Here is a 23,030-nt window from a genome sequence, read left to right on the forward strand (position 1 = left end):
CAGCAAGGCTTTCCCATTTTATACCTATTGGAACAGGCCATCACATGACCTTTCACTGGTGGGAAAATTACATCATGTGACCTCACACTGATGGGAAATTACATCATCCCACCATCACAAGGCCACTACATCACGCCCACCAGATACTCAATTACATCATGGTTATAAGACAGTCAGAAGATACCAACAGGATATGTAACATTTCATAAAAAGAGTGAGAGGTCAAGCAACCGCACAGAAGCATCCCGTTTAGTACAAAGTTCTACTGTACTTATAACAACATTTTCAATCCGCACCAATGCTTGTAAAGGGATTGCATTTTCTCCCCGGACAACCTGGGATTTATGCGTTTGCACTTTGTTCCTCCAACTGCCCAACGTTTGGTCGTCTTTGCTAGGCTGACTGGCTTTTGTAAACTATAACGTGATTAAGCTCGGATTTTATCTAGTGATTGCCGGGCTGCCTACCTCGAAGTGCAAAAAGGGCAAATTTCTCACTGTATCTCATGAAATAAATAAGTAATCAAACAAATTAAAATAAGTACATAAGTAAGAATCGGCATGCTCTACAAATCAAGTATTAGGTGTGAAGTCGGGATGAATTTCTATTCTTAAGCAATAAATTAAACGGTAAATGATGACAGATAAATTCAACTAAACGCCCACGCTATTTGTATTTTTGCAGAACCCACCAAACTGATTACAATTCATCCCGGGAGCTCCTTCATTACTGCATCGATTGGTTAATTCTTCTCATGTGAAATGGTGACAAAGATTACCGTAACAACATATCCGATTATATATCCTTTATTTGGACGTATTCAAATTAATTTCTACCCAGTGTTCACAGTGAATGTACAGGAGTGTAAGAGTGTTCAGAAGCAGAAAGGCATTGCACCGTAGTTGTGCGATTCTTGCTTTGCACAGAGCGACACATCAACTCAGGCGCCGTAAATCGGTTAACAGCAGAAAACGGCTGAGTTTACGACAGGCTTTTGATTACAAATTCCCTTTTTTTGATTTACATTCTATATTTCTGCTCGTCTTAAATGTTGAGCATCAATTTCATAACATGAACAGACAGATGCAATGAGAACATATGTTCTGAAAGATTATTTTGAACATTACTGTAATGGAGCACAAAATACCCTATCCAGTATCCACAATATTACTCGGAAGGAATGTGATGTCCCAGAGGGTACAAGCATTTGAAAAGCGAAGATTGTCTGACTGGAAGTGAGAATAACTGTCGAGTTAACAATCGTTTTGGAATGTTCATGAATAATCGCACTCTCTCAGGGTATGTGACCCATGATTGCAGTGTCATCACGAGACGCTGTATCCTGCTAAATCGTTTTAACGCCATTACTTATTTATCCTATTGGATATTTATCCTTTACTCTTTATCTCCAGAACTATCTATTTGCTTGTTTGTGCCATAATTTATTTGCATTTAGAAATAATTTTATTTATTTATTCATTTATCTATCATTCGTTTATGTGTTTATATATTTATCTATTTATGTTACGTATTCAGTAAGAGTGATGCCTATTTATTAATTATCTGATAATTGTGTATTTATGTACTATGTATTGAAGCGATGAGGTAGCCTTTGAGTATAAAACCATAAAATGGTGGCCACAGTTTATAATTCAAACAACGCTCCTTTTTCGACGTCTAGAGAACAAGGAGCAAGTTCTACTTCGTGTATCAAAGCCTTATGGTTGCCTTAACAGTTAACTCAGGTTCAAATTGAAGTCATTTTCCAGCTGATTAATAGATATTATTATTTTTAAAAAAGCAGAGGAAGAAATGTAAGTTTGGATCATTCAGATGAAAATTAAATAATTCAATCTAAATTGAGGAAAATTGTTCACTTCTGGGTTGAGCTGAATTCACTCTGAGACCTTATTTCATTTGGGACGCTGTCAATTCCTCATATGAACTTTTTTTTCCCCGCTTGTTTGTTGTCATAGCTAGTAATAGATGAACTATTAATAACACTCATTATGTAACTTCTTGCGATAGGGTGAAAATGAAGCAATCACGAGGCACATAGGTACTTATTGTATAAATTCTATATTTTTCATTTTCGAGAACTGCCTGAATTAATTCCTTACCAGAGACGACGTATGGACCTTGTGTATGAAAGTTGCACCAACATTGTCCATAGGCGTCATTGTAGGAGCGAAAGCAACAAATATTGGTCTCAAAATATTCTCACAATGTCTAATAATATTAGATTAAATTTCGAATATTAGATAATCCTCTGTTCATGCTGAAGGGTTCCCTAACAATAATTATTAATACTCGGGTCTCTGTTGCACTGTGGTCACTCGCTCTGCATATTACAGTGGTTCGCAACACACTGGAACAGAATGTCAAGAATATGCCGAATAGCATGTACTCTTCTTGGCACTGCACAGATGTTGTGTGATCATGTGGATGTTTGTTTCAAAATGTCTTTCATTTGTGAAATTCAGGACGCGGCATGTTGTCGTTGCTATAGGTATACATTAAAGTTTACTGCACCAGTAACTTTAAACGTGTTGTATTGAGCAAAGCCTTGCAGTGCCCTTGTACGCGATCCTATCTGAAGATGTGCAAAGAGTCAAGCACATAGAATTAGTAGAATTGATCATAAAGAACCTCCTGCACAACATACCTTTTGTCACCTTACAAAGACAGATTGACCACGTCACTTCAAAGACCGTTAATTTCTCAAATCATATGCACTGTATGATATCGGCCTACGTTCAAAAATTTCTTTCAAATTAAAGTAAAAAAGTTTTTGAATCAGAGTATTATGATATAAGAGATACGGTAACACGAAGCGCGGTGGGATGCACTTTCCAAGTCCATGCTTTCGAGAACGTCACAATTTGAACACATCATTTGTTTAGGTGTTACCTGATGGTCATACAATCGAGGATTGGGTTCAATAGAATTGATTTGCATTTTTCCACTATTCCTCTCTTAATGGGTAATTTGTTTACTTCCGATACCTCGAGATTTTATGATAATTAAAAATCTCTTATCTATTGTCGATAATGAGCGACACACCCAGCAATCAAAAACTAAGTCCTCGCATTCCAGGGTCCTAAAATGCGAGAATTGGTTTTTGATCTCTGCGACTTGTGAGTCATTAATCAAAACATGCGGAAAGCGTCCTCTCGGATGGTACTACATCATATCCTTCTGAAAAATCGCAAAAATAGAAATAAAAACGTCGATCTGGTTTTATTTGATTATTTTTGAGTCTCTAACAGAAAATTGGTGCGTGAGAAATTCATTCCAATTAGGCGACAAATTTGCTGATTAACCTCGACATTAATCTCAACATTTTAAAATACATGAGGACGGATAAGTCCCCGGTGCCTGATGGAATATTCTCCAGGCTGCTCCACGAGGCAAGGGAAGAGATTGCTGAAACTCTGGCTGGGATCTTTAAGTCCTCGTTATCCACGGGAATGGTGCCGGAAGATTGGAGGGAGGCGAATGTTGTCCCCTTGTTCAAAAAAAGTAGTAGGGATAGTTCAGGTAATTATAGACCAGTGAGCCTTACGTCTGTGGTGGGAAAGCTGTTGGAAAAGATTCTTAGAGATAGGATCTATGGGCATTTAACGAATCATGGTCTCATCAGGGACAGTCAGCAAGGCTTTGTGGAGGGCAGATCGTGCCTAACAATCCTGATGAAGTTATTTGAGGAGGTGACCAGACATATAGATGTGGGTAGTGCAGTCGATGTGATCTACATGGATTTTAGTAAGGCATTTGACAAGGTTCCACACGGTAGGCTTATTCAGAAGGTCAGAAGGAATGGGATCCAGAGAAATTTGGCCAGCTGGATTCAGAATTGGCTTGCCTGCAGAAGGCAAAGGGTCGTGATTTAGGGAGTACATTCAAATTGGAAAGTTGTGATTAGTGGTGTCTCACAAGGATCTGTTCTGTGACCTCTACTTTTTGTGATTTTTATTAATGAACTGGATGTGGGGGTACAAAGGTGGGTTGGCAAGTTCGCAGACGACACAAAGGTTGGTGGTGTTGTAGATATTGTAGAGGATTGTCGAAGATTGCAGAGAGACATTGATAGGATGCAGAAGAGGGCTGAGACGTGGCAGATGGAGTTCAACCCGGAGAAATGTGAGGTGCAACACTTTGGAAGGGCAAACTCCAAGGCAGAGTACAAAGTAAATGGCAGGATACTTGGTAGCGTGCAGGAGCAGAGGGATCAGGAGTACATGTCCACGGATCCCTGAAAGTTGCCTCATAGGTAGATAGGTTAGTTAAGAAAGTTTATGAGGTGTTAGCTTTCATCAGTCGAGTGATAGAGTTTAAGAGACTCGATGTAATGATGCAGCTCTATAAAACTCTAGTTATGCCACACTTGGAGTACTGTGTCCAGTTCCGGTCGCCTCACTATAGGAAGGACGTGGAAACATTGGAAAGGGTACAGATGAGATTTACCAGAATGCTGCATGGTTTAGAGAATATGGATTATGATCCGAGATTAAGGTAGCTAGGGCTTTACACTTTGGAGAGAAGAAGGATGAGCGGAGACATGATAGAGGTGTGCAAGATATTAAGAGGAATAGACAGAGTGGACAGCCAGCACCTCTTCCGCAGGACACCACTGCTCAGTACAAGAGGACATGGCTTTAAGGAAAGGGGAGGGAATTTCAAGGGAGATATTAGAGGAACGCTTTTCACTCAGAGAGTGGTTGGTGCGTGGAATACACTGCCTGAGTCAGTGGTGGAGGCAGATAAACTAGTGAAGTTTAAGAGCCTACTAGACAGGTATATGGAGGAATTTAAGTTGGGGGTTTATATGGGAGGCAGGGTTTGAGGGTCGTCACAACATTGTGGTCCGAAAGGCCTGTAATGTGCCGTACTGATCTATGTTCTATGTTCTATGTATTCTGGAAAGGAGGCATTGTTCCATATCCTGACATTACTATTTACGTATATGCATCGTTCCTTTATATTGATCAGCTTGATCATCGACAGTTTTCAGCCCAAGCTTACGAAAGAAAAGCGCTGCATCAAAAGCGAGACATTTGTTTGTCTGCAGTTAATGACGCAAATTGATTATTTTCATTTCACATGACAATTACAAAAGACGGAAACTTTGGGAACACCAAGCTGGCGAGGTATATTCTGCGAAAGTCGAAGGATGAACGGTCCAAGTGAGGGAATAACTTAAACTTTGCCGCCATCTGGTGAAATATATTTTCTTAGTTCCTGGTGATGCAACATGAACTCAGTGCTTCCTTCACGTCAAAACAGCCTACACACAAATAATCACTACTTCCATACACCTAATTAACTGATAGGTTATTCAGAGAAAAGCTACTTTCATCGTTTGCATGTGAACACGGTGAAGTATCATGCACTGCGCAGCGTGCTCATTTCTGCTTTGGGTATCAATTCTGCCGTCTCTAACTTCTGCCAGAAATCCACATCGCGGATGAGTAAAGAGAGTTACGGCATCTTTTGCTGTGCTCACAGCTCGTTACAATCCCATTTACTCTGCCTCGATGAGCAAGCGGAATTTATTGACAGTGTTCTCCACGCGAAATGCCGGCTGCCCCTCATTCCTTCGCCTATGCGTGGCCCTGCGGCGTTTATGTCTGCTCGCAAAGTGTCTGACTCCTTTGTTGCGCACTTCTACGATCGGCTTGGCAAAATTTCATTTGCTGCACTATGTCTGAACGCCTTGACCTATTGTGTCTTTAGAGAATCAGCACCGTGCGTTGCCTGATGTGATTGGTCGGTTTGTTCAAGTGCATGTGTATTTATCCTCTGGCAATGAGTCTCCACTCTGTGGTCCCGGAAGTACAGAGACAAACAGAATGATTATGAAGATCTGTCTCACGCCGCTCCTCATTGTCGTGTTTCTTCTGGGTAAGATGTTCCTTCACTGTAATATTCCATACCGGCCTAATTCTCTGTAAACACGTTCTATTTTCTATTTATGTAACCATGTTGTTCGAAAGAGAACTTATGATCTTTTGTTTTTTTTTATTTTACTGTTAGACTGGAGCCTTCAAGACACCGTAGAACAGTCATTGGATGCAATGATGATCGAGGAAGGAAGGAATATCACACTAAACTGTACTTTCAAAACAAATGCTGCAACCCGGAATGTTTTCTGGTACAGGCAGCGCCCTAGACAGCAACCGCAGTATTTGATTCGGATCATCGGAAGGATAGTAAACCGAAATGAAGATGTAAGCGACCGATTATCTGCATCCTATGATGACAGTAAAAAATATTCCGAACTCTCGATTAAGAGCGCCATGATTTCTGACTCAGCCACGTACCTCTGCGCGATGAGCACACTGTGTTAAAAAACTCAACTATCTCGAACAAAAACCCACTTTCACAGTTTCTTCGAGATCTCGATAGAGGGCGAACAAATCAAGGTTAATGTAAATGCTAAATGAATTCTAAAGGTTTAGTCCAATCATTTCATATGATGTCACAGCGACATCTATCACCAGTGACGTATCCACTTGGCATTTGCAATGAATGTCTTTGTTCTTCAATGGCTGTAACTTTCATTGAAGCTAGGTCATTTTCAGTGATTCCTATGAGTTACTTAATTTCTCAGAATATTCACCATTTCACATCGAAAGCTGACATAATGTTCAGTACGGATACATGAATACTTTTAAAGGGACTTTTAATGTAGAAAAGGGAACAACTTTGCCATAAGAACCGTACATATCCAATCAACATTATATTTTAAAATGTGAAGAAGCTATCGTTTAGTGAAATCACTCAGAAACAATGATGCTGCTTTTGATTTCAGTCAAGGAATCAATCGCACTTTTCTGGATTGTTGGATTGAATTTCGTTTATTTTCGCGAGAGGCTTACCCATTTAACGCCAGCGTCAGATTGTTTCCGATATAAATAAACGCTGTGTATTTGCAAGCAGCGGTGATCTGAGACACGATCCATTGTGTTTACCGACAGTTTTCATTCGTCCACATACAAATAAGATAAAGTTCGTAATATATTTCGATTGACTACTATTACAAGACAAAGCACTGTACAATTGGCAATATGAATGACATTTACTCTCAGAAGTTAGGTCACTTAATTCTGAGCAGTGTTGACACCATGCGTCTTGATTGTCTGAAGCATTGATCTTGTTTCTTTTTGCAACACTCACAGTAAGAGATCCTAAATAAATGAATATATACGTTCTAACCTGTCAAGACTATTGAACATTTTGAATTAACTTACAGTGCTTATCCATCAAAATCTACTTATTGAATATGCACGATAGTTGTTATTAATCCCTCATTTGAACGTTGAGTGCATATTCAGATTTACAAACTCGTCATCTCATTTGTCCTAAGATTGTCCCATCTGTTTTCCGTCATTCAATTGATAATTTTAAGCTACGATCAGAAGACTCTGTACGGCACCATTTGATGAATACGACAATCCATCTTTAACTGGCAAATTGCCCCACTGTCTGTACATTCCATTTTGTTGAATTTTGTGAAATATATAATAAGCACCTTTCATCATGATTCAGGTACTTTGTACTGCAACGTTGTATTTTCTGTTTTTGGTTACTGGGAAAATAATCACAAGAAAATATAAAATTTATCATTCCAATCATAGAAATAAATTTTAAAGCCCTAGCCTTTTCTCATTGTGTGAAACAAAAACAGTTCATTATCTGGACAGACTGTTAATAAATCTGTTAAATTTTTACCTCTTCAGTTCACTTTGCATGACTCAGTTAATAAGCAGATGTTTGTCACATTCTTCCATTCGATAGAGGCCTCCTCCTCCAATCCAGTCATTACTGAGAAGGTTTTTGTAATTCACACCCCAATATATATTCACCAAACGGTGCAGGACTGAACGGTGTAGAAGTTGCGCTCATACGTCACTTATTTTTCACCTCGTCTGAGCATTGTTATTGAGTTAATATCTGAAGTGGCTACATGCATTAGTTCCACGAGGTAGAACTAAGGAAGTTGAAAGAGGGCATGCATTTTTTTTTTTGCATTTCTTTTCCATCCGTGCGTTACTCTCACCGCAAAATTGGAAGCAAAAAGAAACCCAAAAAAGTAGCTTTTCGTTCACTAGTTCACTTTTCGTTCACTTTTCGTAGTTTCGTTAAACTACGTTCAAAAAAGTAGTTTTGCTTTCTACAAAACTCGACAATAATTTATTTTACAAAAAGTTCCAGACTTCCCCTGAAACACGAATACATATGTAAGTTACTATTGTTGATACGCCACTATTATATTTACTGCATTTAACAGATAGTGGAGTCCGAGCTGTGTAACCACCAGAATCATCTGTTCCCAATAATTTCAGTTGTTGGTTCATGGCAGGTTTTCACTATCCGTTCAAATGTAGACAGCCCATCGTGATCCCACTAAGTAGTGATCAGAAACAGCTGATCTTCTTCAGCTGATGATTTTCATATACTCGCGGATTGCTTCTTCAGTGTCTATGAGGTGAACGTGGTAAATCCACGAATGATATACTCGAATTTGCACGGAGCGCATATTTTGGAATCGCAGATAAGGCAAATTATAGACACTAACGAGAGTTCACTGATCCATTCACACTGCATGATCAGGCAAGTTTGTAATTCATCAGTTTTCAATCTCCCTTCAAATTAAACAACAACAACAACAAAAACGGCAAAGAAAATACGATGAAATGTTTCCTTGAGGACTCACAGGTGGCGTTTTTAATGCTCACAATTTGCTAGAATGTGACATAGGTTGTGCAGGAATGCACCAGCATAAAACAGTTCCACGATGTGGACTGAGTGACCACAGTGTAAAGATAATTAATCCTGATGCAATTTGTTTAAAGGATTCTGCCTCAAAATTTCTCAGAGGAAAACATTTGAACTGAAACTTCAAACTTTAAACTAAATTTATTATGAAATTACGCACATACCTCACGTCTCCTTCTGATTCTGATGTGCAATTTGTTCTTTTGCCACGGCAATGCATAACAATTATGATGCATTACCACAAGAAGTATATATTTAATAAATAATTACAATAGCTGTGCAAAATGTGCGGGAAGAGAAATTAAGGCAGTGTTTTGGGCTGATTGTCTATCGGAAATCTGACGGCAGATTCTTGAAAGTTAAGTGTGACGGCAGTCCTCGGTGAAGATAAATGGGGAGGAGTCCTCTATGACTCCTTTATTCGAAGTACCGCCTTCTACAGGTATCCTGGATTCTTCTGAGTGTTGTGGCAATGTTGAATCTGGCTGTGCTTAAAAAATCCTGCGGATATTTTGTTTGTTTTACTTTGTTCCAGTACAGTTCCCTACCATACCAGACACAGACGCAACCAGTTATAATTGCCCACAAATATCTCCAGCAATGACTGTGTCTATTTAATGGAGTAACAATTTTCAAGCCTCTTGTGACATTTAGCCGCTGTATTGCCTTCTTTGTAATTGTGCCAAGTATAAATCCACAGAGATGCCGACAGCCACGCATTTCAAACAGCTTATCCTTTCCAGTTCTGATTCCTCAATAAAGATTGGTATGTGTTCCATCGCCTTCAATTCCTGAAGTTTAAAATAAATTTTGGTCTTTCTAAGACAGCACTTAAGCAGCTGATCTCTATAGCTGCCGTAAGCCTCTTCGTTGCTATCTGAAATTATGCAAACTATATCTATTTTGCCGTCAAATTTAATGAAGAGATTAGAGTTCTGCGAAGCGTCAGAATCGTGCTTGCTGTAAGGCTCGAGAAGGTATGATTGACTTGCGGCCCTGTTGATCGTCAGCGATGATGGGATGTTCTTTCCATTTGGTTCTTTCCATGTCCCGTTTATGAGATCTAATCCAGTTGCAGGTGGAGGATCTGAGAACCAGGATTTGGACTTGTTGATTAAAGCTGAGCAATGCTGATGGCTGAGATGAAAGGCATCCCAAAACTGATATAGTGAATCCAACATTAAATGTAAAATGATCGGTTCCTAGTACACGATAAAGGGTTAACACAACTGATTGTAATTATTCCGCAGACGTTTCTGTAATATATCCATTACCGATAGAATGCGGCGATAATCATAAAACAATGAAGAAATAGTGACTTATGTTCAACTTTAGAGACATTTGACAACGATGCAGTTAAGGAATGCCTCACTTGAATTTAATATTTTTGTAATTCTATACAAATATAACTGTGCATCAAGCCGTGGATTCAAGTCGGCAGAGAAGAAATATATGTTGGAGCTGTTGTACTTCCGCCTTTACATCATACTTTAATAGGCTAATACATGACGCGCAGAAACACTGCATGTCGTATAAAAGCAGAGCTCCAGTTCGTTGAGAGGACTCAGCAAATCACATCATCTTGTGCAAGTGCAATCCAGCAAATTTCTGAGAAGAAGATAGACAATATAAATTTTACCATTTTCGGTGGTGTGCACGATAGCAGGACGAACTGCAAACGCCACTCCCATCAATTGCCCAGTAAGGAGTGTGTGCATATATTCAGTACCACTGCAAGCAACTGGACCAAATACAATCTTGGCTTCCTTCATGACTCAAAGACGTCTACACAAATAATCAACGCTACTATTTTTTCGATAAGTTCAGAAGTTATTCAGAGAAAGGCTAAATTCGCAGACATCACTGTGAGACGAAGAAATGTTGCGCGGAAGAAGCTCTAGCTCGTTTCAGCGTTTTTATATGAAATCTGATCTCCCTATTTTCTGTCTGAAATCGACTAGAGATGTTTACTGCCTGCTATGATCAGAAGACACCGTACGAAACCTTTCGATGAATACGTCAATACATCTTCAACTGGCAAATTGCCCTTTGTCTGTACATTCCATTTTGTTGAATTTCGTGAAATATATAATAAGCACCTTGTATCTTGATTCAAGTACTTTGTACTCGAAAGTTGTCCTTTCTGTTTTTGGTTGCTGGAAAAATAGCCACAAGAAAATATAAAAATTAACATTCCAATTCTAAAAATAAAATTTAAAGCCCTAGCTTTTCTCACTGAGCGAAATAAATACAGTTTATTATCTGGACAGACTGTTAATAAATCTGTTAAATTCTTATCACTTCAGTTCACTTTGCATGGCTCAGTTAATAAGCAGATGTTTGTCACATTCTTCCATTCGATAGAGGCCTCTTCCTCCAATCCTGTCATTACTGAGAAGGTTTTGTATTTCCCGCCCCAATATATGGTCATCAAAAGGTGCAGGATTGAACGTTGTAGTGGTTGCGCTCATACGTCACTTACGTTTCACCTCGTCTGAGCATTGTTATTGAGCTAATATCTGAAGTGGCGACAAGCAATTGTTCCACGAGGCCGAACTAAGGAAGGTGAAAGAGGGAATGTATGTTTTTGCATTTCTTTTCCATCAGTGCATTACTCTCACCGCTAAATTGGAAGCAAAGAGAAACCCATAAAGTAGTTTTTCGTCCACCAATATGCTTTCTACAAAACTCGACAAGAATTTAATTTACAAAAAGTTCCAGACTTCCCCTGAAACTGGAATATATATGTACGTTGCTATTATTGAGACGCCACAATTATATTTCCTGCATTTAAGATATAGTGGAGTCTGAGCCTGTTAGCAGCAGAATCATCAGCTCCCAATAATTTAAATTGTTGGTTCATGGCAGGTTTTTTCTATCAGTTTAAAAGTAGACAGCCCATCGTGATCTCACTAAGTAGTGATCAGAAATGGCAGATCTTCTTCAGCTCATGTTTTTCATATACTCGCGGATTGCTTCTCAGGTGTCTATGAGGTGATCCTGGTAAATCCACTAATCACATACTAGCTTTTGCAGGCAACGCATATTTTGGAATAGAAGATAAGGAAAATAATAGAGACTAAAGGCAGTTTCACTCATCCCTTCCCACTGGATGATTAGGTAACTTTGCAATTCATCAGTTTTCAATCTCCCTTCAAAGGAAACAACAGCAAAAACGGCAAAGAAATTACGATGATTTTTTTTTCTTTGAGCAGACACAGATGACGATTTTAATGCTCACAGTTTGTGGAGAGATTGCTAGAGTGTGACATAGGTTGTGGAGGAATGCACCAGCATAAAACAGTTCCAAGATGTGGTTTCTTTGACAACAGTATAAAGATAATTAATCCTGATGCAATTTGTTTTAAGGAGTCTGCTTCAAAATTTGTCGGAGGAAGCCAGACAGTTGAGCTGAAACTTCAAACTTTAAAATAAATGTATAATGAAATTACGCACGTCTCACATGGCGCATTCAGATTCTGACGTTCAACTTGTTCTTTTGCATCAGCAGTGTATTGCAATGCATAACAATTATGATGCATTACCACAAGAGCTATATATTTAATAAATAATTAAAATAGCAGTGCGATTGATGAGAGACATTGATGACAAACTGTAAAACTTATGAGAAAGATTTCAGTAGCCAATAATTTCTGTTATGCTACAGCAACAATAAATATAGAATTGAGACGTGCTTTTATAATCAAAGTAAGAGGCAAGTAAATCAGCTCAACAGCAAATAAAAATAAACAAAGGACAAACTTAACTGGAAGGGAATGGCTATACCACAACTCGAACAGTTCATAAAGCGATAAAGGCGAACACAGTTCTGAAAAATGGTAAATGCAAAAGTCCAAATGATTTGCACCGTCAATTAGGAGAGAGTTTCCTGAAGTAACGAATTCCTTGATGACGTGACGTTACTGCTCATTGCAGCCGAAATATACCTACCCCGAAGGATTTATGACGAAGGAATTAAAACAGTTTAATGAACTGACTTTTTCCTTGACGAATCATGCTGCCCGAACCCTTTCTGCCCTTAAATAAGATAGGGGTTATCTCCGTTGCAGGTTACTAATTCCTTGAACGAGGATTCAATGAGGTCGATCGGGCAGTATACTGCCGATGACACAATCTTTTCTCTATCATTTGGGTTTTCCGTACATCGGTAAATTCTTCACTCTCCGACTGGACTAAAACTGGCAGCGTTGTGGCGAAACTGCCGGCAATAAACATTGAGACTTAAGATAGAAAGTAAAACTCCACTTTACAACAAAACTGCGTCATGCAACGAATACGCAGCATAACGGTGTAACTTCAACGACGTACCAACCAAAAAAAAATCTCCTGCTACACAGCAAGGCTTTCCCATTTTATACCTGTTGGAACAGGCCATCACATGACCTCTGACTGGTGGGAAAATTACATCATGTTACCTCAAACTGGCGGGAAATTACATCACCCCATCATCACAAAACGATTACATCAGATCACCAGATACTCAAAAACGTCATGGTTATAAGACAGTCACAAGATACCAAAGGGGTAGGTAACACTTCATAAAAAGAAAGAGAGGTCAAGCAACCGCACAGAAGCATGCCGGTTAGTACAACGTTCTACTGTATTATAACACTTATTCCATCCGCGCTACTGCTTGTAAAGGGATTGCATTTTCTCCGCCGACAACCTGGGATTTACGTCGTTTACTCTTTGTTCCTCCAACGGCCCAACGTTTGGTCGTGTTTGGTAGGCTGACTGGCTATTGTAATCTAAAACGTAATTAGGCTCGGATTTTATCTGGTAATTGCCGGGCTGCCTACCTCGAAGTGCAAAAAGAGCAAATTCCTCACTGTATCTCATGAAATAAATAAGTAGTCAAACAAACGAAAATAAGTACATAAATAAAAATTGTCATGCTCTACAATTTAAGTATTAGGTGCGAAGTCGGGATGAATTTCGATTCTTAAACAATTAATTAAACGGTAAAGAATGACAGGTAAATTCAACTAAACGCCCACGCTATTTCTATTTTTGCAGAACCCATCAAACTGATTACAATGCATCTCGGATGCTCCGTCATTACTGCACCGATTGGTTAATACTTCTCATATGAAAAGGTGACAAAAAATTACCGTAACAACATATCCGATTATCCATCCTTTATTTTGACGTATTCAAATTAATTTCTACCTAGTGTTCACAATGAACGTGCAGGAGGGTAAGGTTGTTCAGAAGCAGAAATGGACTACACCGTAGTTATCCGATTCTTGCTTTGCACATAGCGACACTCCAACTCAGCCGTCGCAAATCCGTCAACAGCAGGAAACAGCTGAGTTTGCGACGGGGTTTTGATTACATATTTCCTTTTTTTTCATTTAGCAGTCTGTATTTTTGCTCGTCTTAAATGTTGAGCATCAATTTCATAACATGAACAGAGAGATGCCATGAGAACATATATTCTGAAGGATTATTTTGAACATTTCAGTAATGGAACACAAAATGCCCTATCCACAATAATACTCAGAAGGAATGTGATGTCCCAGAGGGTACAAGCATTCGAAAAGCAAAGATCGTCTGACTGGAAGTGAGAGTAACTGTCGAGTTAACAATCGTTTTGGAATGTTCCTGAATAATCGAACTATCCCATGGTAGTTGACTCATTTCTGCAGTGTCATCATGAGACGCTGTATCTGCTGAATAGTTTTAAACGCCATTACAGTGTTTTTATCTGATTGGTTATTTATCCTTTTCTCTTTATCTCCAGAACTATCTATTTGCTTGCTTGTAGCATAATTTATTTACATTTAGAAAAACAAATATTTATTTACCTGCCATTCTTTTATGTGTTTATATATTTATCTATTTTAAGTTAATTATTCTGTAAGGGTGTTGACTATTCATTAATTTTCTGATAATGATGTATTTATGTCTCATGTATTCAAGCGATGAGGAAGCTTCTGAGTATAAAACCAGAAAATGGTGGCCACAGTTTGTAATTCAAAGAAGCTCCGTTTTCGACTTCTAGAGAAAACGGAGCAAGCTCTGCTTGGCAGATCAAATACGTATGGTTGTCTTAACAGTTAACTCAGATTCAAATGGAAGACATTTTCATCTGATTGATAGATATTGCAATTAATTTTTTTTAAAAATAACACAGCAGAGGAAGAAATGTAACCTTGGAGCAGTTGGATAAAAATAAGCAATTCATTCTAAATTGAGGGAAATTATTCACTTCTGGGTTGAGCTGAATTCACTATGAGACCTACATTCATTTGGGATGCTCTCATTTCCTGATACAAAATTTGTGTTTTTTTTCTTTTCCCGCTTGTTTGTTTGCATAGCTAATAATAGATGCGCTATTAATAACGTTCTTTATTTTATCAACATATTAAACATGTTTTCCTGTTTTTGTAACTTCTTGGAATTGAATGCTTCGTCAAAGCAGAAAATGAAAGAGTCACGAGGCTCATGGGTACTTACTGTATAAATTCTTTATTTTTCATTTTCCACATCTGCCTGAATTAATTCGCTATTTGAAACGAACTATGAACGCTGTGAAATAAAGTTGCACCAACATTGTCCATAGGTGTTATGGTAAGAACGAAAGCAGTAAATATTGCTGTGAAAATATTCCCAAAAAGTCTGATGATATTAGATTAAATTTCGATTATTAGTTAATCCTCTCTTTATTCTGAAGGGTTCCCTAACATTTATTATTTATACTCGGGTCTCCGTTGCACTGTGGTCAATTGCTCTGCATATTACACTGGGTCGTAATACTTAGGAACAGAATGTCAGGTATATGACGAATAGCATGAAGTCTTCTTGGCACTGTACTGATGCTATGTGATCATGTCGATGTTTGTTTCAAGTTGTCTTTCATTTGTGAAATTCAGAACGAGGTATGTAAGTTTGAAAGTGTGGTATTGAACAAAGTCATGCAGTGCCCTTGTAATCAATCCTATTTGAAGATGTGGAAAGAGTCAAACACGGAGAATTAGTATAATTCATCATAAAGAACCTCCTGCTCAACATACCTTTTGTCACTTTACAAAGACAGATTGACCACGTTCACTTCGAAGACTGTTAATTTCTCAAATCATATGCACTGTATGAGATCCGCCTTAGTTCGAAACCTTCTTTTAATTTAAAGTAAATACTTTCTGAATCAGAGTATGATGATATATTAGTTATTGTAAAACACGGCGAGGTAGAATGCATTTTCCAAGTCCTTTATTTCGAGAACGTCACAATTTGAAAACACCATCCGTTTAGGTGTTACCTGAATGTCATACAATCGAGGATTGGATTTAATACAGTAGATATGCATTTCTCCAATACGCCTCACTTAATGGGTAATTTGTTTACTTCCGATACCTCGAGGTTTTATGATAATTATATACCTCTTTACTCTTGCCGATAATGAGCGACACAGCCAGCAATCCAAGACAAAGTCCTCGCATTCCAGTATCCCAAATTCCGAGACTTGCATTTTGATCTCTGCGACTTGAGAGTCATTAATCAAAACATGCGGACAACGTCCACTCGGTTGGTACAACAACATATTCTGCTGAAAAAATCGCAAAAAAAAACCTTGAACTGGTTATATTTGACTATTTCTGAGTCTCTAACTCAGAAAACTGGAGACAGATTTGCTGATTAATCTCAACATTCTGGAAAGGAGGCATTGTTCCATATCGTGTCATTACTATTTACGTATATACATCGTTCCTTTATATTGATCAACTTGATCATCGACAGTTTTCGGCCCAAGTTTACGAAAGATAAGCGCTGCATCAAAAGCGAGACTATTGTTTGTCTGCAGTTACTGACGTAAACTGATTATTCTCATTTCACATGACAATTATAAAAGACGGAAACTTTGGGAACACACAGCTGACGAGGAAACTTGCGAAAATCGAAAAATGAAGTGTCCAAGTGAAGGAATTACATAATTTTTGCTGCCATCTGGTGAAATACATTATCTTTGTTCCTGGTGATGTAACATGAACTCAGTGTTTCCTTCACGACACAACAGCCTATACAGAAATAATCACTACTTCCATACACCTAATTAATTGGTAAGTTATTCAGAGAAAAGCTACTTCCATCGATTGCATGTGAACACGTCGAAGCATCGTGCTCACTCCTGCTTTTCAGATCAATTCTGCTGTCTCTAAATTCTGCCAGAAATCCACATCAGTGAAGAATAATGACTGTTATTGCATCTTTTGCTGTACTCACAGTTCGTTATACTCCCGTTTACTCTGCCTCGACGAGCAAGCGGAATTTATTGACAGTGTCCGCCACGAGAATGCTGGCTGCCCCGCATTCCTTCACCTATGCGTGGCGCTGCGTTGTTAAATGTCAGCTCGTAAAGTGCTTGACTCCTTTGTTGTGCACTTCTACGATCGGGCTCGCAAAACTTCATTTCCTGCACTACGTCTGAACGCCTTGACCTATTGTGCTTTAGTGATTCAGCACCTGCGTTGCCTGATATGATTGGTCGGTTTGTTCAAGTGCATGTGTATTTATCCTCTGGCAATAAGTCTCCACTCTGTGGTCCGGGAAGTACAGAGACAGACAGAGTGATTATGAAGATCTGTCTCACGCCGCTCCTCATTGTTGTGTTTCTTCTGGGTAAGATGTTCCTTCACTGTAATATTCCAGACCGGCCTAATTCTCTGTAAACACGTTTTATTTTCTATTTACGTAAACATATTGTTCGAAGTAGATCGTATAATATTTTGTTTATAATTTTACTGTTAGATTGTAGCCTTCAAGACTCCGTAGAACAGTCATTGGATGCAATGGCAATCGAAGAAGGAAGGAAGGAAGGTTACGCTGAACTGTACATTAAAAACAACTGATGCATTCCCGAAAGTTTTCTGGTACAGGCAGCTCCCCAGACAGCGACCACAGTATTTGATTCGGATCATCGGAAGGATAGTAAACCGAAATGAAGATGTAACCGCCCGATTATCTGCTTCCTATGATAACAGTAAAAAATATTCCGAACTCTCGGTTAAGAAAGCCATAATCTCTGACTCAGCCACGTACCTCTGCGCGATGAGCACACAGTGTAAAAAAAACTCAAATATCTCGAACAAAAATCTACTTTCACAATTTCTTCGAGAGCTCGATAGAGGGCGAACAAATCAAGGTTAATGTAAATGCTAAATGAATTCTAAAGGTTTAGTCCCATGCTTTTATATGATGTCACAGCGACATCTATCACCAGTGACGTATCCACTTGGCATTTGCAATGGATGTTTTTGTTCTTCGATGGCTGTAACTTTCATCGAAGCCACTTCATTTTCAGTGATTCCTATGTGTTAGTTAATTTCTGAGAATGTTCACCATTTCACATCCGAAGGTGACATAATGTTCAGTACGGATACATGAATACTTTTAAAGGGACTTTTAATATAGAAAGGGGCAAAACTTTGCCATATGAACCGCACATATCCAATCAACATTATACTTCAAAATGTGAAGAAGCTATCGTTTAGTGAAATCACTCAGAAACAATCATGCGGCTTTTGATTTCAGTCAAGGAATCAAGCGCACTTTTCTGGATTGTTGTTTTGAATCTCGTTTATTTTCGCGAGAGGCTGACCTATTTAAACGCCAGCGTCAGATTGATTCCGATATAAATAAATGCTGTGTATTTGCAATCATCGGTGATCTGAGACATGATCCATTGAGTTTACCGATAGTTTTCATTCGTCCATATGCAAATAAGATAAAGTTCGCAATATATTTCGATTGACTACTATTACAAGACAAAGCACTGTACAACTGGCAATATGAATGACATTTACTCTCAGAAGTTAGGTCACTTAATTCTGAACAGTGTTGACACCATGCGTCTTGATTGTCTGAAGCATTGTTCTTGTTTTTTTTTGCAACTCTCACAGTAAGAGACCCTAAATAAATTAATATACACGTTCTAACCTATCAAGACTATTGAACATTTTGAATTAACTTACAGCGCTTATCCATCAAAATCTACTTATTGAATATGCACGATAATTGTTATTAATCTCTCAGTTGAACGCTGTGCATACTCAGATTTACTAACTCGTCAACTCATTTGTCCTAAAATTGTTCCATTTGTATTCCGTCGTTCAATTGATAAATTTAAGCTACGATCAGAAGACACTGTACGGCACCATTCGATGATTACGACAATACATCTTCAACTGGCAAATTGCCCCACTGTCTGTACATTCCATTTTGTTGAATTTCGTGAAATATATAATAGCACCTTTCATCATGATTCAGGTACTTTGTACTGCAAAGTTGTATTTTATGTTTTTGGTTACTGGGAAAATAACCACAAGTAAATATTGAATTTATCATTCCAATCCTAAAAATAAATTTTAAAGAGCTAGCCTTTTCTCATTGTGGCAAACAAATACAGTTCATTATCTGGACAGACTGTTAATAAATCTGTTAAATTCTTATCACTTCAGTTCACTTTGCATGACTCAGTTAATAAGCAGATGTTTGTCACATTCTTCCATTCGATAGAGGCCTCCTCCTCCAATCCAGTCATTACTGAGAAGGTTTTTGTAATTCACGCCCCTATATATGGTCACCAAACGGTGCAGGACTGAACGATGTAACCGTTGCGCTCATGCGTCACTTATTGTTCACCTCGTCTGAGCATTGTTATTGAGTTAATATCTGAAGTGACTGCATGCAATAGTTCCAAGAGGTAGAACTAAGGAAGGTGAAAGAGGGCATGATTTTTTTTGCATTTCTTTTCCATCAGTGCATTACTCTCACCGCAAAATTGGAAGCTAAAAAAATCCAGGAAGTAGGTTTTCGTTCACCAATATGCTTTCTACAAAACTCGACAAGAATTTATTTTACAAAAAGTTCCAGGCTTCCCCTGAAACACGAATACATATGTACGTTACTATTGTTGATACGCCTCTATTATATTTACTGCATTTAACAGATAGTGGAGTCTGAGCTGTGTAACCATCAGAATCATCTGTTCCCAATAATTTCAGTTGTTGGTTCATGGAAGGTTTTCACTATCCGTTCAAAAGTAGACAGCCCTTCGTGATCCCACTAAGTAGTGATCAGAAACGGCTGATCTTCTTCAGCTGATGATTTTGATATACTCGTGGATTTTTCTTCAATGTCTATGAGGTGATCGTGGTAAATCCACTAATCATATACTCGTTTTTGCACGGAGTGCATATTTTGGAATCGCAGATAAGGCAAATTATAGACACTAACGAGAGTTCACTGATCCATTCACACTGCATGATCAGGCAAGTTTGTAATTCTTCAGTTTTCAATCTCCCTTCAAATTAAACAACAACAACAACAAAAACGACAAAGAAAATACGATGAAATGTTTCCTTGAGGATACTCAGATGGCGGTTTTAATGCTCACAATTTGTGGAAAGGTTGCTAGAGTGTGACATATGTTGTGCAGAATGCACCAGCATGAAACATTTCCAAGATGTGATCTGAGTGACCACAGTGTAAAGATAATTAATCCTGATGCAATTTGTTTTAAGGATTCTGCTTCAAAATTTGTCGTAGGAAAACAGTTGAGCTGAAACTTCAAACTTTAAAATAAATTTATTATGAACTTACGCACATGCCTCCTTGAGATTCTGACGTGCAATTTGTTCTTTTGCGTCTGCAATACATTGCAATGCATAACAATTATATTGCATTACCACAAGAAGTATATAATTAATAAATAATTAAAATAGCAGTGCAAAACGTGAGGGGGAAGATACTAAGGCAGTGTTTTGGGCTGATTGTCTACTCGGAAATCTGAAGGCAAATTCCTGAAAGGTTGAGCATGACGGCATTCCTCGGTGATGGTAACTGGGGAGGAGTCCTCTATGACTCCTTTATTCGAAGTACCGCCTTCTACAGGTATCCTGGATTCTTTTGAGTGTTGTATCAATGATGAAACTGGCTGAGTTTAAAATGTTCTGTGGTTATTTTGTTTGTTTTATTTTGTTCCATTGCAGTTCTACCATACCAGACACAGACGCAACCAGCTATAATGGTCGCCATATATCTCTAGAAATTACTGTGTGCATTTGATGGAGGACCAATTCTCAAGCCTCCTGTGACATTTAGCCACTGTAATGCCTTCTTTGTCATTATGCCAAGTATAAATCCACAGCCACGCATTCCAAACAGCTTATCCTTTCCAATTCTGATTCGTCGAAAAAGATTGTTATATGATCCATCGCCTTCCATTTCTGGAGTGCAAAATTAACTTTGGTCTTATTAACACAGCACTTAAGCAGCTGATTTGTATAGGTGCCGTACGCCTCTTCGTCACTATCTGAAATTATGCAAACTATATCTAAATTGCCGTCAAATTTAGGGAAGAGATTAGAGCTTTGCGAAGCGTCAGAATCGTGCTTGCTGAAAGGGTCGAGAAGGTACGATTGAATTGCGGCACTGTTGATCGTCATCGACGATGAGGTGATCTTTCCAATTGGTGTACCAGGACGTGTCCCGTTTATGAGATCTAATCCAATAGCAGGCGGAGGATCTGAGAACCAGGATTTGGACTTGTTGACTAAAGCTGAGCAATGCTGATGGCTGAGATGAAAGGTATCCCAAAACTGATATTGTGAATCCAACGATAAATGTAAACTGATCGGCTCCTTGTACAAGATAAAGGGTTGACACAACTGAATGTAATTATTCCCCAGACGTTTCTGTAATATATCCATTACCGATAGAATGCGGGGACAATCATAAAACAATGAAGAAATAGTTCCTTATGTGCCAACTTTAGAGATATTTGACAATGATTCAGTTAAGGAATGCGTCACATGATGTTGAAATTTCTATGCAGATATAACTGTGCATCAGCAGATTAATCTGGAATGTGTTGATGCCTGGATTTTTTAAAATTTGTTTGTCAGCAACTATAGCCATGGATTCAAGTCGGCCGAGAAGAAACATAAAGACCTGTTTGAATTGTTGTACTTCGGCCTTTACATCATACTTTAATTGGGTAATACATTTCGCGCAGAAACACTGCATTCTGTATAACAGCAGAGCTCCAGCTCGTTGAGAGGACTCAGCAATGCACATCATCTTGTGCAAGTGCAATCTAGCAAATATCTGAGAAGAAGATAGACAGTATAATTTTTACCATTTTCAGTGGTGTGCACGATAACAGGACGAACTTCAAAAGCCGCTCCCATCCATTGCCCAGTAAGGAGAGTGTGCAAATACTCAGTGCCACTGGAAGCAACTGGACAAAATAAAATCTCGGCTTTCTTCAAGTCTCAAAGACGTCTCCACAAATAATTAACGGTACTATCTTTTCGATAAGTTCTGAAGTAATTTAGAGAAAGGCTTTATTCGCAGACACCACTAAGAGACGAAGAAATGTTGCGCGGAAGAAGTTCTAGCTCGTTTCAGCGTTTTTATATGAAATTTAATCTCCCTATTTTCTGCATGAAATCGACTAGAGATGTTTACTGCCTGATGCTACCTGCTTTTTGGCACACTTACTTCGTTTCATTTCCTTCCATACTTCTGTCATAATCTGCCTCGACGTGCAAGCGTAGTTTGAAGACAGTCTTCTCCAAGATGCCCTCCAGCTACATTAACTTCGCTCACCGCCACGCAGCACTGGGCAGTTAATGTTGGCACACGAAGACTTTACTCCATTTTTACCTATTTTTGCCGGTTGAGAACTGACCTGTCGGATCTTGTACCACGTTTGAAAGCCTTTTGTCACAGATTTGATACAGTTAGATTGTTCTTGAGGTTGGTTAAAATGGTCAGATTTTGCTGTATTTTCAATCCGACATCCCGTTTCCACTGTACTATTCCAGAATTACAGAGTCGAGGAACGTTATTGTAAAATTCCGGTTCTAGCAGCTCCTCATTAATATGTTCCTCCACGGTAAGTTGTTACTTCATTGTAATAACCGACATTAATCTAGAATAGTACTTTAATACCGGAAGGTACTCTAGAATAGTACTGTAATGGTCGAAACTACTCTAGATATCCTTCAACGACGCTTGTTCTATTTAAGTTTGCAGTTTGTTGGAATTGTTGATTGTGATTTATTATTTATTTTATAGCTACACTGGGAACATCAAGACATCGTGGTACAGTTGCACAGTGAAACAGACTTCCAAGAAAAAAAGTAAGACAGGTTTGAATGTAACTTTTCAACCAAGTGGTGCTCTCCCAGATTTGTTCCTGACCAGACAACCACCAAAGTAAT

The sequence above is a fragment of the Hemitrygon akajei genome, chromosome 25, assembly GCF_048418815.1.
Source record: "Hemitrygon akajei chromosome 25, sHemAka1.3, whole genome shotgun sequence".
In the NCBI taxonomy this organism is placed as follows: Eukaryota; Metazoa; Chordata; class Chondrichthyes; order Myliobatiformes; family Dasyatidae; genus Hemitrygon; species Hemitrygon akajei.